This window comes from Anolis carolinensis, chromosome 4, assembly GCF_035594765.1.
Source record: "Anolis carolinensis isolate JA03-04 chromosome 4, rAnoCar3.1.pri, whole genome shotgun sequence".
NCBI classification, from domain to species: Eukaryota; Metazoa; Chordata; class Lepidosauria; order Squamata; family Dactyloidae; genus Anolis; species Anolis carolinensis.
In genome coordinates, this window is record NC_085844.1 from 85,138,584 (window position 1) to 85,155,536 (window position 16,953).

The window sequence follows — 16,953 nt, forward strand, 5'->3', positions numbered from 1 at the left end:
GAGAGAAACAGTTTGAGCAGGCATTTTTACCTTAGAGAGCAAAAAGAACACTGACTGTAAACAGCTGGGGAATTAATAGCTGCCGATTTTCTGAAGCCTGATCATTTTAAGGCAATGAGGCATATTTAAAGACTGTTTTGAAAAGAACTGTTTATTCCCTCTGTTCTCTATAAGAAATCAAAGAGACTACTGTATATACTGTTGCTCTGTTTGATCTGTTGAAGTGAAGTAAAGTTACTGTTATTTCACAAACCTGAGTGGCACATTATTACACTTTGGTTTAAACTTTGGTTCAGAAGCCATGGTAAAGCTTCTATTTATTTACATCTACAACCTCCAACAAATAAGGAGGGATTAAGGAAAAGCCTATTAAACGTCAAATTACCTATGATTTTACAAATTAAACACCAAAACATCATGTTTTACCACAAATCGACAGAAAAAGCAGTTCAATACATGGTATTTACTAATATAGCACCAAAGCATTGTAATGTATTGAAAACACTGACTACAAAAACATGGACTACTAAAACATTAACTACAAATAAAAATAGAATTGCATAAAATGAACTTACAGTAACAACATTGTTGGAACCGTAAAAGGTTCCATCCTGTGAAGGCAGATTGCGTTGGATAATAGAGAACGTTGGATAAGTGAAGGTTGGATAAGCGAGACTCTTCTGTAGTTAAATAATGAATTACCCACCTCTGGCAAGTGTTGCCTTAGCATGATTGTTCAACTTCATCAGCATGACTATAAACCTCAGCAACTGGTAGTGAGCCCGTTTCAGTCATAGAGCATGGAACCACAACCTCAGACTATCATTCTCCGTGTTGGAATGTAAAAAAAAAACACACAGGTCTTCAAATGTTGTTAGACTATAACTATCACAATCTTTAGCCAACATGGTCAGTGGTGATGAATGATGGGATTTGGAGATTTGGGAGTGACATGATCAGTAGGATTGTGTGTTCGGTTTGGAATTTCTTTAAATTCGGATCTAATTTGGAAGTTTAGCACTTTTGAAGCAAGTTCCAACTTACCTGCTCACTCCCCCCCCCCCCCCAATATTAAGAATTTGAATCAAAAGGAGCCTTTCTCAGATATCCTCATATGTAGGTGTTAAGGGGCAGTCTCCATTTGAGAGGCACCCAATCTCCTCCACAGAATTTAGGCATGGTTATTTTGACTTACTCTCAATATGGGATCCAAAGTGAATTACAATATAAATTAACATAAAATCCAACTAAATAGTCAAGTACTTTAAACATGGACTATTAAAACATCTGTCTCTTAACATGTAAAGCATAGGTAAGGTAAAGATTTTCCCCTGATGATAAGTCCAGTCGTGACCAACTCTGGGGGTTGGTTCTCATCTCCATTTCTAAGCCGAAGAGCCAGCGTTGTCCGTAGACACCTCCAAGGTCATGTGGCCGGCATGACTGCATGGAGCGCCGTTACCTTCCCGCCGGAGCGGTACCTATTGTAAAACATAACAGTATGGATATAGGCAGGTGTCCCCTTCCTCCCTCATCGCTCCATGTGCTTCCCTCCCAAAGCTGCACACTCGGTGGAAGAGGAAGACGTCCCAGGTATAGATATAGGTATGTCATTATTTGATTACTGTTTCTTTAAATTGGCCTAAGTATTAATATGAACATTGCTCCTGCTGATAATGTTTAATGTCATAATGCCACAAAACCACCTTGAATGTCACTTTTGTCTCATATTGTTGTTAAGGAAATGATTTGAACAGATTCTAGTTCAAAGCAGATTTTCCTGTGTGGGCTGGCAGTGGAGGAATGCAGCCATTATCATCTCCCTCCAAAACCCTTTGTAAGTTATTGCTTCCGGATATTTATTTGGCTGCACCGAAAAGTCTGCAGAAGGAAAATAGGAGACATTATCATGGAGGAAAGAAAATAGTTGTTTGTAGCTACCATAGCAACCAAGTTATGAAAAGAGTTGACAGCCAAGAGTTGCTTTGAAACACAATATCTGTACTCTCCCAGGTTTCTTGCACAAATCAATACAAGTACTGTAGCTTTCTACTTGTACAGACTTCTCAAGCTAGCAGGGTTATTTTAAAAAGCAGAGGGAGACAACACTCATGTGAATTCTATTTAGCGATGTCTGATCTCTTTCAGCAGTTACTGTAGCTTCACATCACATACACGCATTTGTGTGTGTGTGTTTGATAATGGTTTGTTGTTATGTATCTTCAAATTGACTCTGTTTTATCCTATCATTAAATTTTCTTAGCAAGCTTTATTCATCATCATCATAATGAGAAATCAGTTGTGGCTGAGTATGATTGCCTTCCAGAGGTAGAGTTTTGGCAATCCATAAATGACTGCGAAGACTTACTCTGGAGCCACATGGTCTTTGACATAGAGGACATAGATTTTCATATGGAAGGTGATCACAAGAAGGATTTGATAAAGATTTACATTTGCCGCCTTCTAAGGCTGAAGGAATGTGATTTGCCTAAGGCCACCTGGTGGGTTTTCATGACTGAGCAGGAAAACCAAATTTTAGTCTCCAGGTGTTTTAGTTCAAACATTCAACTCATGAGATCATACTCTCTTTGGTAGTGCCATATAGGCCAAAGTGAGATGATAAGACAATCAATCAGCTGGTCATGCAGATGTATTGCTCTGTGACTGGTCACAATTCTTCAAAAGTCACTACTATTGCAGTAAGTAGTAACAGGATCAAGTATGTTTGTGTTAAAGAAAACCTTATAATGTTAATTATTATGAGCAGTTGCTGATGTAGGTCAGCAAGCAAGTTTAGACCACACCCAGTGGGGTATAACTGTATGGATGTTAGAATACAGTTTGGAGATGCTGGATTAACAATGACTTAACAGAAATGCTCTTTGGTATCAGGGCCGGCCGGAGATATTTTTTGATGTGAAGCGGGGGTGCTGAAAAGCGCCCCCGCCACCGGCGCCCTGGCCCCGCCCAGCGTGCCCTGGCCCCGCCTCCCACGCTGCGTGGGAGGCGGGGCCAGGGCGAATAGTGAGGGGGGCGGGGCCAGAGTTGGCCCCGCCCCCCCCCCGCCCAGCGTGCCCTGGCCCCGCCTCCCACGCAGCGTGGGAGGCGGGGCCAGGGCACGCTGGGCGGGGGGCGGGGCCAGAGCTGGCCCCGCCTCCCACGCTACCCCCGCTCGCCCGTCTGGCCATTTCTAGCAGGCCAGAGTTCAGCGGAGGTTCCTCCAGGCCGCGATTGCGGCCTGGAGGGACCTCCGCTGAACTCTGGCCTGCTAGAAATGGCCAGACAGGCGAGCGGGGGTAGCGTGGGAGGCGGGGCCAGCTCTGACGCCGCTCCCCCCCCGCCCAGCGTGCCTTGGCCCTGCCTCCCACGCAACGTGGGAGGCGGGGCCAGGGCATGCTGGGCGGGGGGGCGGGGCCAGAGCTGGCCCCGCCTCCCACGCTACTCCCGCTCGCCCGTCTGGCCTTTTCTAGCAGGCCAGACGGGCCAGGGCGCACTGGGCGGGAGGCGGGGCACCGTCAGGGCGGTGCCCCGCCTCCCGCCCAGCCTGACGGCGCCCCCCCGGGCCTGCGCCCGAGGCGGCGGCGTCAGGTGCCTCAATAGTGGGGCCGGCCCTGTTTGGTATGATGGAATAGCTATTTGTTTTATGTTCTACTCTTTTGGATGAAGAAGCCTTACTCTGTACTACTTACAAGGACTATTACAAGAGCTATTTGATTTTGTATCTCTGCTGACAAGAGTAAAGATTTTTGTTCCTTTTCCTCTTGTTTGTGTGTCTTTTGCATTGGACCTGACTGATATCTGCTTATGCGCAACAACTACTTCTCCTAATGAAACATACATTTTGTGATAAAAATTGTTCGAATTTTACAGGTTTCTTTCTGAATTTGACAGGAAGGATTTGAGAATTATCATTATATTAGAATCATGAATGTTTTAAAAACATGAAAGTTAATCTCATATTTGTGATGTTGAATTTGAATTGCTGCCTTTATTCTGACTCATCTCAAATGTTTGAATATTTGCCTAAAATAATTTGTTTGATTATTAATTGATATTAATGCTATTGATGTGAAACTTCCAATTTATTGTGTTGATCATTACAGTGTTTAAAGTGCGTTAAAGTGCTGAGCTGCTGAATTTGCAGACCGAAAGGTCTCAGGTTCAAACCCCGGGAGCGGCAGGAGCGGACGCTGTTAACTCTAGCTCCTGCTAACCCAGAGCCGGTCCTAGGTATTTTTCAAGTGTAGGCGAACAGATTTTGGCACCCCCCCCCCAAAAAAAACAATCACTGAAAAATAAAAGCATTGGATAAGTGAAAATGTTGGATAATAAGGATGGATTAAGGAAAAGCCTATTAAACATCAAATTACATTAGGATTTTACAAATTAAGCACCAAAACATAATGTTTTACAAGAAATCAACAGAAAAAGCAGTCTCGACTGCGCCCCCGTATGTTTTGCGCCCGAAGCGACTGCTTAATTCGCCTCATTGTTGGACCGGCCCTGTGCTAACCTAACAGTTTGAAAACATGCCAATGTGAGTAGATCAATAGGTACCGCTCCGGCGGGAAGGTAACGGTGCTCCATGCAGTTATGCCGGCCACATGACCTTGGAGGTGTCTACGGACAACGCTGGCTCTTCGGCTTAGAAATGGAGATGAGCACCAACCCCCAGAGTCAGACATGACTGGACTTAACGTCAGGAGAAACCTTTACCTTTACTATTCTTTTTTTTATAGAAGTCAAGAGGCCTCATCAAAGTTCATGTTCCATTCAAAGTCAATAACAACACAACTCAAAACAATTACATAAATAAAAATACATGTTCAGAAATAAAGAAAATGACAGTTTTGCATTTGGGAATAGGTTTGTTTTTATATAAAAATATGTTTGTACAATTTCCATTTTTGTCTTTGGCTGATAGCACTTGTGCTCATGTTTAGAGCCATGCAAAGCCTGGGCAGAAATTACAGCAGAGGTGTTGTTCCATCCAAATCCTTGGAGTAGCTGAAGCAGAGGTCATCTCAATGCAATTTTTCCCTCAACTTTAAGTTGGTTTATATCTTCAATCTCCATTCACTGATCAGAGATAGTGCTGCATAATATTGAAATCAAAATCAAAATGCACACTTAGTTGTACCATTATTGGTGGCCTTACTACATTAAAAGGAAAATACATCAAGAATTAACATAATGCATTTAGCATGTCATTTTCAAGTGTATGTAACAGTTACGTGGCAGGCAAATACAACAGAGTGTTATTCAAAACATCTCCTGCAGTAGGTGCAGGTACCCACTGACAGCAGGCTAGAGAAGGCTTTGTTTGAGCTGCTCCTGAACTGTACATGGAAGATAGTTGCATGTGGATTACATATTGATTATGCTACCCAACCTCTATGTTGAATGGCAATGTTGCAAAAGTGAATAACATACACCTGACTGTACATGTGTATCTTTTTTCACAGTGGCATCTGCATGCACAAGGGCACATTATGTTCAACTCTGCTTCCACATCCTTCAGTTCTGCATATTCAAATATTCTGTTTCTGGCAAAAATTTCAACTCACTTCCATAAGGAAAATTACACAAACCTAAGATGTCAACAAGTTACAGCAATAATATATGGTGCAGAATGTTTTCTGCTCTAAGTGTCCATATAGGGGGGTGCTGGATAAGTTTCATGAAGGAAGTGAAGGGAGAAGAGAAGCATGGTGTTTCAGAAAACCACTAAACCCTATTAAAGTTCTTTTTTGATGCTGAACTAGATGAATCTAACAACGAGCACCAGCAACAGGGACATCATTCAATATTAATGCTGCTCTGAGTGTGCAACATCTTTCCCCCGAAGCTCCGTGAATAAAAAAATACTGGGTAAATATGTGTCTTGGATTGGGAGCTAGATTGAACAATGTGCAAAGTTTTCCTATAGAACATGCGTTTCCCACCATTATATTCAGCATTACTTCCTCTTATTCTCATATCACTGTATTATGGTTCTTTTTGTCAAACATTTTTAACTAACAGGCCAGCATTTCCCAGTCAAAATTCAAAACACCAGGATAAAATTTCCTTTTTAATTACGATTTTCCCAAACAGAATTTTGTATCTCTTTACCCTTGCCTTATCCACAATGTATAGTAGGGAGGTGGGGGAGGGAGGGTAGGATTTAATAGATTTTAACACATGTCTAATAAATCATCATGAAAAAGGAGGGTATTATGCTCTATTACATTCAGTTTCTGATCTCTATTATCCTAACATTCATTGTTTTAACTACAAAACTTTTTGGAAAGTATATGTTTCTTCTATATAATGGAGGGTTCTTATTGTCCTTTAAACCTAATGATGGTGTCTTCTTATGCTAGATCTTTGTTTCCAGTTGACTTTTTCTTTCCTTTTCTTCTTAAAGGTTCTTCTGTTTCTGTTAGGTCGTTTCTTTTTATCGACAAACTACTCTTAGGAAGCAATTACTTAAGTCTATTTCTTGATAACTTGGTATTGCATGCATATACATATATTATAGATGTTTTGTCTACTATGTATCTTTATCATTCATCTCCTCTTTTTCCACTATACAACCTTTCTACTATCGAATATCTTTTATATGAGGGGTTTAACCATATTAACCACATTATTTAATATATCTATGAATCAACTGAAATTTTAAATCACCAAGTTTACTTAACATTCTTCTTGAGTTTGTATTACCAAACAACCCCCCCCCCGCCCCTTTCTTTTTCACTTAGTCTCAACATTTACCATTAACCATAATCTTTAGGTTCTCCCTTTTTCCCATTTGCTTTTGGAGAGCCCTGTATTTGCCTATTGGGGATGAAGATTTTATTTGACATCTTCTTTAGATTCCCAATCTCTTCTATGATATCTCCCAACTTGATTTGAAATTTTCCTTGTTCCATCTGTATATTTTGTCTCTGGATTGTTGCAAGAAGTCCATTATATGGTGGTTCCTTCTGAGTTTCGGCTTCTTTCCTTTGTGCATTCTCTTCAATATTTCCAGATTTATTTGGTTCCCCTTATCTACCATATTTTTTTAATACATTCCATATTTAGTTAGGCATGTGCGATCAATGACAAAAATGTTTCAAAACTCATTAAAATTAGGGGATGCTGGCATTTTATTTCAATTTTTTTTCTAAAATGCCATTAGGGAAAATTTCATTATACTTTTTCATTATAGCAATTGCGCAAGTGGGGAAACTTCAGGGACTCCTTTCTCCCTCATTTTTCCAGCTATTGGGGTGAAACTTGCTACAATGGTAGACACATTTACCCCTGTTAGCCTGTCAAGTTTCAGAATATTTCCACTGATTTTTGGGGAATTTACAAAGTTTTTATTAACATTTTAAAAATAAAACTACAAGAGCTTTCTCCTTGAATTTTCCTCTACACAAGACAACAGATCATTCCCCCAACTTTCAGAAATATTTATACATCTACTGATTTTAGGGAATTTTTAAAATTTTGACAAAAATGTAATTGGATGTTTCTCATTTTAACCAATAGAACTTCAATTTAGAGATTTCTTCCCAGCCCAGCACAGAGATTTACTTACTAGAAGTATCAGCCAGCCATCCTCTTTGCAGATTCAACAATTTATTGACACTCTTGCTGGCTGATATTATGGATGGACAAATCTCTCTTCCTATCCTGATTGAAGCTTTCTGATGCTGAGCAGAATTCTGCAAAATGTAGTTTAGTCTTTTGAATTCTCCTCGCTTTGCTAAACTACATTTCTCAGAATTCTCTTTTCCAGCAAACTCTTCCCTCTCCTAATGGCAAGAGGCCATTAATTAATAAAGAGGAATGGCAGCATTTTTGGTTTTGCTTTCCTTGCTTGTGCTGAAAATAAAATTTACTTTGGGAGGCTTCTGCAAGTGAAAAGGTATTGGGTATGCTTAGAATCTTATGTTTTTGGTGCAGGTCACATCAATTTTTCGTATTTCACATCATAAGTATGAATTTAATGAAATTGATCCGACTTATGACAACTAACAAAAGAAATTGCACACCCATATTAATTACATTCTCCTATTAATTACTAGATGTAAATATTTTTCCCTTTTCCTTTTTTAATTTGTGGTCGCTCTGTAATTATTCATTATACTATTGAGGGATAAAGGGACACTTATCTATACTGTTTAGATTGAAATATTCTGCATATTTCTCTCTGGTTCTGACCAGTCTTCTCAATATTCCTCTATTTTAGCCACAACTAATTAGAATTCCCTTTGGATTTAGGAATATGAGTCATTGTTTAGTTATCAATAGCTGTACTGATCTTTCAAATTAAGAGTTTCCTTAGTAGAAAGCCATGGATTGCATTTGATTGCTGTTAACCATGGTTAGGACTGGTGTCAATTGTGAATAGATTTTCTTTATACTGTTGTGTCACTAATCCATGGAGCTACTACATCTCATATTATGTTCTGCCTGTCTTCTAATTTAATCTTCAAGTTTAAATACTAATAATTGCAGAAGTGATGAAAATATAGTTTTCCAGTTTCCAATTTATTTAGTAGTCCTTTGCCAATACATGTCATTAATGAGAACTAGGGAACTGTAAAAGTAATGACTGTATGTCATTAGTCATTCATTACATTATTACAAACAAATTGCTATTAAAGCATGCAGGAAAGAGGGAGAAAAAATTAAGAATCCAAACATTTACCAATAATTTTTGTTAAGATTCTGTAAAACTGAGAAACTTCCCAAAGTCAGTTTAATTTTCAGTATAAGCATTCGGCAACTTTGACAAAGCCAAAGAGGCCAGGCTGCATGCCAGTCACTGTGAGGAAGGGCAGCTGGGTCAGGACTAGCTGAGCTGGGTGAGAGTCTGAGAAGACAGCTTTCTGGGAAGGCGAGGCCCCTGTGGCAGAGAGTTTAAAAGGCCATGTCTTACATTTCCTAGAATGCAGTGCTCTGTATCAGAAAGCCCCAATGAAGGCTGTAGCAGCCAACCATTTAGAGTCAGTCTAATAATAATAAAATTAATGATTCTGCAAAGAGGACTGAAGTAAGTAATAGTATAAATCTGTGCTATGCTGAAGGTCTATGGTTAATTGTGGGTCATATAGGTACACTGTTACACAGACATTCAAGGGGATTGCTGTTGTGGCTTATTGGAGATAAATGTTTTGTCTAAACTTTTTAAAATCCTCAAAAATCTGTATATCCTGAAACTTTGGGGATTGATGCCCTGGTTATCGTGTGTGTGTTGTATATAAGTAAATAGCTCTTGTGTGTGTGTGTGTGTGTATATATATATATATTCTCATTTGTAAAACATTGAAAAATTCCCTCAAAATTAGTAGATGAGTGTAACATTCTGAAACTTGGTGGGCTAACAGTGGAACATGTATGGTACAATTATATTATAGCAAGTTTCATCATCCTCTTCCCGATTTTGTGATGAGTACTGAAACATTATTTCACTGATAGCACAGGCTTTATGAGAAACATTGCAAATCGGTATTTATGATCTCCTTGGAAATTGTGCAAGAGTCTGTTCATGTCAAGAAATAAGATTTGATAATTTGGAAATCCCAAATCTGAGTTTAAATTCAAATGGGAATAACATTTTAAATCTAGAATGGCAATTATTTTCCTGCTGAAAATTGTCTTACAGACTGAATTCAGGTGATGCATGGGGCTATGTGGATGAGGAGAAAAATATTTTTAATTTTAATTTTATATAGGAACACAATAATCCACCCTAAGTCCCTTCAGGGAGATAAGGCAGAACATAAATAAAGGTTTTTTTATTACTTTATTATTATAATGTTGATCAGTCACTGGTGGAACTTGATCACTTGTGTATCACATAGCAAAGTCATGTCTTAGTTAAGGCAAGTTCCACCAATGTTTCCATCTTATGCCACTTCTATATGTGTCTTCTCATATGTAATAATCTACTGTACTTCCTTAAAAAAAATCTACCTACCTACCTAATTAGAAGTAAGTCTATTAGAAATCTATTGTGCTTAATCATATTCTGGAGTGCATTGGTGATGGAAATAGTATTTCATATTCCATATCCCAAGATCAATCTGAATTATTCATTAAATATGAGTGGAATTTAAACAAAAAAAGGAGGTAAAACAAGAAAAGCAGATCAGACGGATAGCATCTCAACGTCCAAGCCTCTAATAAAATTCCTCCACTATTCTATTGGAGTTACTTGGAAACATGCAAACTCATTTATACTTTACGTTAAAAACAAATAAACTGATTTTGATTTGGTATGATTTAAATACAATCAGCCATGAATCAGGGTGCACCTGGAGGGTAGAATTGCTGCAGCTTGAGACCATTTTAACTGTCATGTTATGGGGTCATGGGAAATGTACTTTTACAAGGTCTTTAGCTTTCTCTGTCAAGAGTGCTGGTGTCCCACCAAACTACATCTCCAAGGATTCCATAGCATTGAACAATGGCAGTCAAAGTAATGTTAAACTGCATTAATTCTACACTTATTTCCTGTGTGCCAGAGAACCATAATGAAGTGGTAGCTTTAGAGATGATAAAAAAACCTGCAAAGGGTAACAAGGAATGCTAGAAATTAGGGCTGTGCAATCGATGACAAAATGTTTCAAATCTCACTACAAAATTAGGGGTGCCAGCATTTCATTTCTAAAATGTTGCTAAAGTATTGTTAGTGAAAATTTCCTTATAGTAATTGCATAGTGGGGAAACTTCAGGGGCTCCTATCTCCCTCATTATTACAGCTATTGGGGTGAACCTTCCTACAATGGTGGAACACACCACTATTAGCCCATCAAAACTTATCCAAAACTGTTCTAAACAACTTTTTAAACTACAAGAGCTATCTCCTAGAATTTTCTATAATATGACACAAAATAATGGGATAATTCCCCAAACTTTCAGAAATATTCATACTTCTACTGATTTTAGGGAATTTTTAAAAAGGTTTTAACAAAATGTTTTTTTTAAAAAAATCACAATAGCTATCTCACTGAATATATGTCATTTTAACCAATAGAACTTCAATTTAGTTATTTCTTCCCAGCCCAGCACAGCACAGAGATTTACTTACTAGCTGTATTAGTCGGTCCTCCTCTTTGCAGATACAACAATTTATTGGAACTTTGGCTGGCTGTTGCTAAGGAGGGTTAAATCTCTCCCCTATCCTGATTGGGACTTTCTGGTACTTAGCAGAATCCTGGGAAATGTAGTTTAGGACAGGGTCTTTTGAATTCTCTGGCATAGGGCTCCTCACCTTCCCAAAGTATATTTCCCAAAATTCCATGCTCTCTCAGTCTCTTTTCCAGCGAACTCTGCTTTCTCCCTGCTGCTTCCCTCTCCTAATGGCAAGAGGCCATTAATTTAAAGAGAAAAGGCACCCATTTTGGCTTTGCTTAGCTTACTTGCACTGAAAATGAAACTGACTTTGTGAGGCTTCCAAGGTATACAAAATTCAAATGAAAAAGTATTAGGTAAGTTTCAATTCTTAAGTTTTTAGTGCGGGCCATGCCAACATGTTGAATATCATGTTGTAAGGACAAATTTAACAAATTTGATCTTATTTATAATGACTACTAAAAAATGTTCACAGACCTACTAGAAATGATTGAAGATTCTGTGATGAGAGTGAAGTACTCAATTCAATTCAGATTGGCTCTGTCCCATGTGAAAAACCCCACTGTTTCTATCTCTCCAGACCATCTAAGAGTCATTACCCCATGCACAGAAGGTGACAGGCAGATGTCATGCTTGTATCTTACCTTTTCACACAAGGCATAAGCTTATCACTCATTACTTTAAGCACATGGGGTCTTTTAAAATGTTATCTTCAAACAACATTAACAACACTATCACATTAGTGCTATAATGTCGAGCCATCAATTTCCCTATGGTGTGGCTGTCTCCTGCAGAATTCTGGGAAATGCAGTTTAGGTCAGGACCTTTGGAGAGGTCCTCAGCTTCCCTAAACTACATTTTCCAGAATTCTGCAGGAGGCAGCCACACAAGCGGGAAATGGAAGCACCCGTTTTATAACACTAATGTGATAATGTCCTGAGATCATGTTTTGTGCCACCCAGAGGTATTTCCTTTTCTTCCAGATGACAGCACCCAATTCAGTTTTGTTTTTTTTCGTGTCAGGAGCAACCGGAGTTGCTTCTGGAGTGAGAGAATTGGCCGTCTGCAAGGACGTTGCCCAGGGGACGCCCGGATGTTTTGATGTTTTTACCATCCTTGTGGGAGGCTTCTCTCATGTCCCCGCATGGAGCTGGAGCTGATAGAGGGAGCTCATCCACACTCTCCCCAGGTGGGATTCGAACCTGGCAGCTTTCAGGTCAGCAACCCAACCTTCAAGTCACTTAGTCCACTACGCCATCTGGGGGCTCCTATTCAGTTGGTTAAATATAGCCAAAGAGCAAAGAAAGGTAGGATTTCCAAAGGGCCCACACATATTTAAAAAATGAGAATCTCGAAAGGACACAGAGTGTGACAGAATCTCCAGTCTCCATGGAGTTAGGTACAATGACAGTCATTATGGGTAGCAGAAGAAAAAGACAGTTGGAAGTAGAGAAATTGTATCCAAAGTAGCATGATCAGTAGATCTGAATAAATACATTCTTCCAGTTATGAAGGACATAACAGAGTTTTCAATGAATCTGTACTTACCAGCACTTGCAGGGCAATTTGCTTAAATAAAATCAGCCTGTTTTTAAGCTGCTTATATTTAACAGCATGGGGAAAGTGCCTGATGTAATATTTAGATTTAGACCTTCTGAATTAGTTTTTTGGATGGCAGACCTTTATTTTCTCTTTGAATTTGCTTCTTGTCAATGTATAAACTGCCTTTATCAGACAGGACTGTACAAACTTAACCAATGAACTATGGTGCATTCATCTTGTTGGATCAAAGGGGCCAGAGTAGAGGTAATGCAGTGAATTGTTTTGCTATTTTAAGAGACAAGCCAGCATGGTGTTTCTTTCCATTCCATGTACAATAACCTATTTGACTTGTGGTTGAATCTTCTTTACTGTATTCTGGCAGTACTGCTTTTTTGTGTGAACTTTCTATTTGGGTCTGACATTTTAGTTAAAGGTGCCTCATTCAAGTTAACTTCTTATGGGTTTGTCTGATTATGTTATCTGAGTTGCAATATTCTGGAAATGCATATAGAATAATGGGTGATTACTTTGTCTCCAAAAATAAGTGGTTCTGTTTTCCTAAAACTGAAATAAGCAATTTATTTTGACAATAGAAAATTTGTTTTTAAGAATGGCGAAGCTCACTAGGGTTTGTTGTATTTTATTTTTCCTCAAACTGTGTAACACATGCCTTGAAAAAGTTGGATTCACAAATAAATCATAAGCTACATTATATGTTATCTAAAACAATTTCATCTGTTTTTATCTTTATGTGATTTCTAACTGGTTTCAAAGACTAGCCGTGTTTTTCTAAAAGGATTACTGTACAGTCAGTCCCCAAGTTATGAACAAGATAGGTTCTGTAGGTTTGTTCTTAAGCTGAATTTGTTTGTAAGTCAAAGCAGGTACATTTTTAAGTGGAACTCTAGCCAATGTGTGTGTGTGCACGCATGCACATGTGTGTGTAAGCTTTGGATTGCATAGAAAATGATTAACACCCTTGTGGTGTTTGTTTTGCTGTCTGCACCCCTATTCAGAAGATTTCAGCTTACTTTCTGCTTCTGTGATAATTGGATTTTGAAAAAAATGATGTTGTGGAAACAAGGATTGGTGAGAAAGCTTCAGTTGGAGACCCCTTTTGCCTATAATAACTCTTTCATGAGTTAATTTTCCTTCCAAGGGGTAGATTACTCTTACTTCCTGTTGCTTGACCTCATTCTTAACTCTGAGTCATTTGTAAGTCAGATGTTTGTGACTCGGGGACCACCGATGTTTGTATACTGAAGATATGCCCGATGCCTTATTACCACATAGTTCTAATCTTTTTCTTATGCTAATTTTGGACTACTTCCAGTATACAGAATATCTTATGAAGCTTTGAATCAATATCTCCACACAATCAGTTCTGAAAAATGGCAATACATTTTACCAATGGGGAGGTCTTACTGAAATTGAATTAAGTCATGTACATAGCCAATATAAATCTAATGGGTTGTGAACAATAAAGCATGTGTTGCTTAATAACATAAATTAAATATCCAAGGTAATTTTTAAAAATGACCTCCATCAATCAAATAAACACAATTGTTAGCAGATTTTAGCTGAATGCACAATTGCACACATACAGACAACTGCAATGAAGAGTTTTTGCTGACAAATCAGAAGAATAATGAGACCAGACAATAGAAGTGGAATGAACTAAGGGCAACTTTGTTAATTGTTACCAATCTAAATGTTTCTTTGTTAATCAAATTTGGGAGAGCAAATTTGATGTGGGAATGGCTGAAGAAGTCATACACTCCTGAATAAAGCCCCCAGCCTCCTCTGGGCAAAATATCAACATGGTTGCTAAAAGGTCCAGCTCAGATACTGGAAGGCTAGCTAGAAGGTGTAAGCCTCTGAGCTCCTTTCCTGCTTCTTGGTAGGGGGTTGGACTAGATGGCTCATGAGGTTTCTTCCAACTCTTTGATTCTATTATTCTAATATACTTCCCCTATTGAGTTAGAAGGGACGCCCAAGGGCCATCAATCTAGGGATTTCTTCCCAGTCCAGAACAGAAATTTACATATTTGAAGTATCAGTCACTATTCCTCTTTACAGATTCAACAATTTATTGTAACTCTGGCTGCTTTTTTTCATGTCAGGAGTGACTCGAGAAACTGCAAGTTGCTTCTAGTGTGAGAGAATTGGCCATCTGCAAGGATGTTGTCCAGGGGACACCCAAATGTTTTACCATCCTGTGGAAGGCTTCTCTGCATGGGAAGCTGGAGCAGACAGAACAGGAGCTCACCTCGCTGTCTGGATTCAAACTGCTGACCTTTGAGTCAGCAGTCCTGCTGGCGCAAGGGTTTAATCCATTGTGACTCTGGGGGCTGCTGCTACAGAGGGACAAATCTCTCCCCCATCTTGATTGGGACTTTCAGATGTGAGCAGAATTCTGGGAGATGTCATTTAGGGCTGGGTATTTTGCATTCTCTGCCATATGGTTCCTCGCCTTCCAAATGACATTTCCCAGAGTTCTGTTCTTTCTTTCCCAGTGAACTGTATTTTCTTCTGGCTGCTTCCATCTCCTAATGGTGAGCAGCCAATAATTTAAAGATGAAAGGCAGATTTTTTTGACTTTGTTTTGCTTCCTTGCACTGAAAATAAAACTGACTTTGGGAGGCTTCTGAGATTTGCAAAATGCAAAAGAAAAAGTATTGGGTAAATTTTGATTCTGAAGTTTTAGGTGTGAGCCATGCCTACGTGTCAGATATCACTTTGGAAGTACAGATTTAACGAATTTTAAAACAACTTGCAGAACTTACAAAAATTCTGCACAAGCCTAGTATACTGACTTATTTGCCTCACAGTTCTCATTCTGCTGTGAATTCACAAGATACACATAATTAATGTACCAGTAATCAAATATAGTCACCTCATTTGAAAAGTGATATTAATCAGCAAACATTAACATGAATAATTTTCTTTATTAGATTCTGTACACATGTTCTCATTCAATTTGTCTTTTTTCCAGATGGTGACTACTGGATGGCATATGTTTTGTATCACAAACTAGAGCTGATGTGGTCTATCCAATGCAATTTTCTGAATCAGCACTCCAAATAACCAAACCAAATCTAAAGTTGAACAAAAACTGATTAGTAACCCTTCTGGTACTAATGTTGGAGAGTGGTCCCTGGTTAAAGTGGTCCCTGGTCAAGTGGTCCCTGGTCAAAAAAAGGTTGGTATGGTATGGAGAGTAGTTACAGTGCAAATGCAGCTACTAAGTTAATGTGATTGGAATGGCTTTTTGACTGATTTTGCGACTATACACAATGTTTTTAACTGCTTATTTAAATGTATTTATATGTTACTACTTTATGATTTTAATACACAATGTAGTTTGTATTTTGCATGTTTTATGTCTTAATGTGGTATTGAATTATTGCCAATTTGGAAGCCTTTCTGAGTCCCCTTCAGGGTTGAAAGAGAGCGGGGTAAAAAAAAAAAACCCAAAATAAATGAGTTCATGCAAACTACAGTAACTTTATCATTCCTTAAAAAAAATCAAAAGAAAATGAATTTATTTCCAAGTATTTAAGTCAGTTTTATAATTTAAAGATATTCATATGCAGTGTTTACACCTGCATTTTATAGAAATTTTACAATTAGTGTGCAGAGCCTTTTTTACACTGATTCTCCATTGCTACCACATAAACCCACATAACACACATAACCTGCTTGATTACAAATGGAGCAAGATTGCATAGATTACTGGGTTGGCTTAAGTTGCCCAGGTAGCACCAAGAAATGCTTCTGCAGTGAGATGCATAACTGGTTGCTATCCAGGCAACTTCCTGTTTTCTCTTGGCAAGTAATTGTGTGTTTGTGTGCAAGTATATATTTTTGTGAGTGTGTTTATGGTGCAACAGCAGTTGATCACTTGCATGAAGGACTAGATGGAAGAATCTGGAGGTGCAGTGTCAGTATATTATGCTATATTAAACACATATAGAGACGTAACCTGTGAGTTAGTTTATATTTTCTGTGTGTGAAAATATGTGTGTGTGTATCCACTATTTTGAAATGTATGTTCAAATATAAAATACTGATATATTATTTTAAAGGTAGTCAGACTTCTATTACCAAGCCTTAGTCTAAACAACAGGAACGAGAGCAACAACAGTTCAAATGAATGTTCATCGTCTAAGGCTTGGTCCAATTCACAAAGAGGTAGTTTGTCTTCATTTGGTCTCTGAGTTATGGATTCAGGCATCCAATTCTGGCATGTAGAAACCATCTCTCTAATGTTTGTGATAGATTACAAAGTAA

At 38.5% G+C, this 16,953-nt stretch overlaps 1 long non-coding RNA gene across 1 annotated transcript in view; it reads right to left on the bottom strand.

Annotated features, from left to right (window-relative positions):
• Nucleotides 1-3,620: 3,620 nt before the first annotated feature.
• LOC103279459 (uncharacterized) overlaps nt 3,621-16,953 on the bottom strand; it is a 117,740-nt gene continuing 104,407 nt past the window's right edge. Inside the window, exon 3 of the long non-coding RNA XR_010006147.1 lies at nt 3,621-5,095. This is a non-coding gene — a long non-coding RNA (uncharacterized LOC103279459). The remainder of the gene's footprint in view (nt 5,096-16,953) is intronic.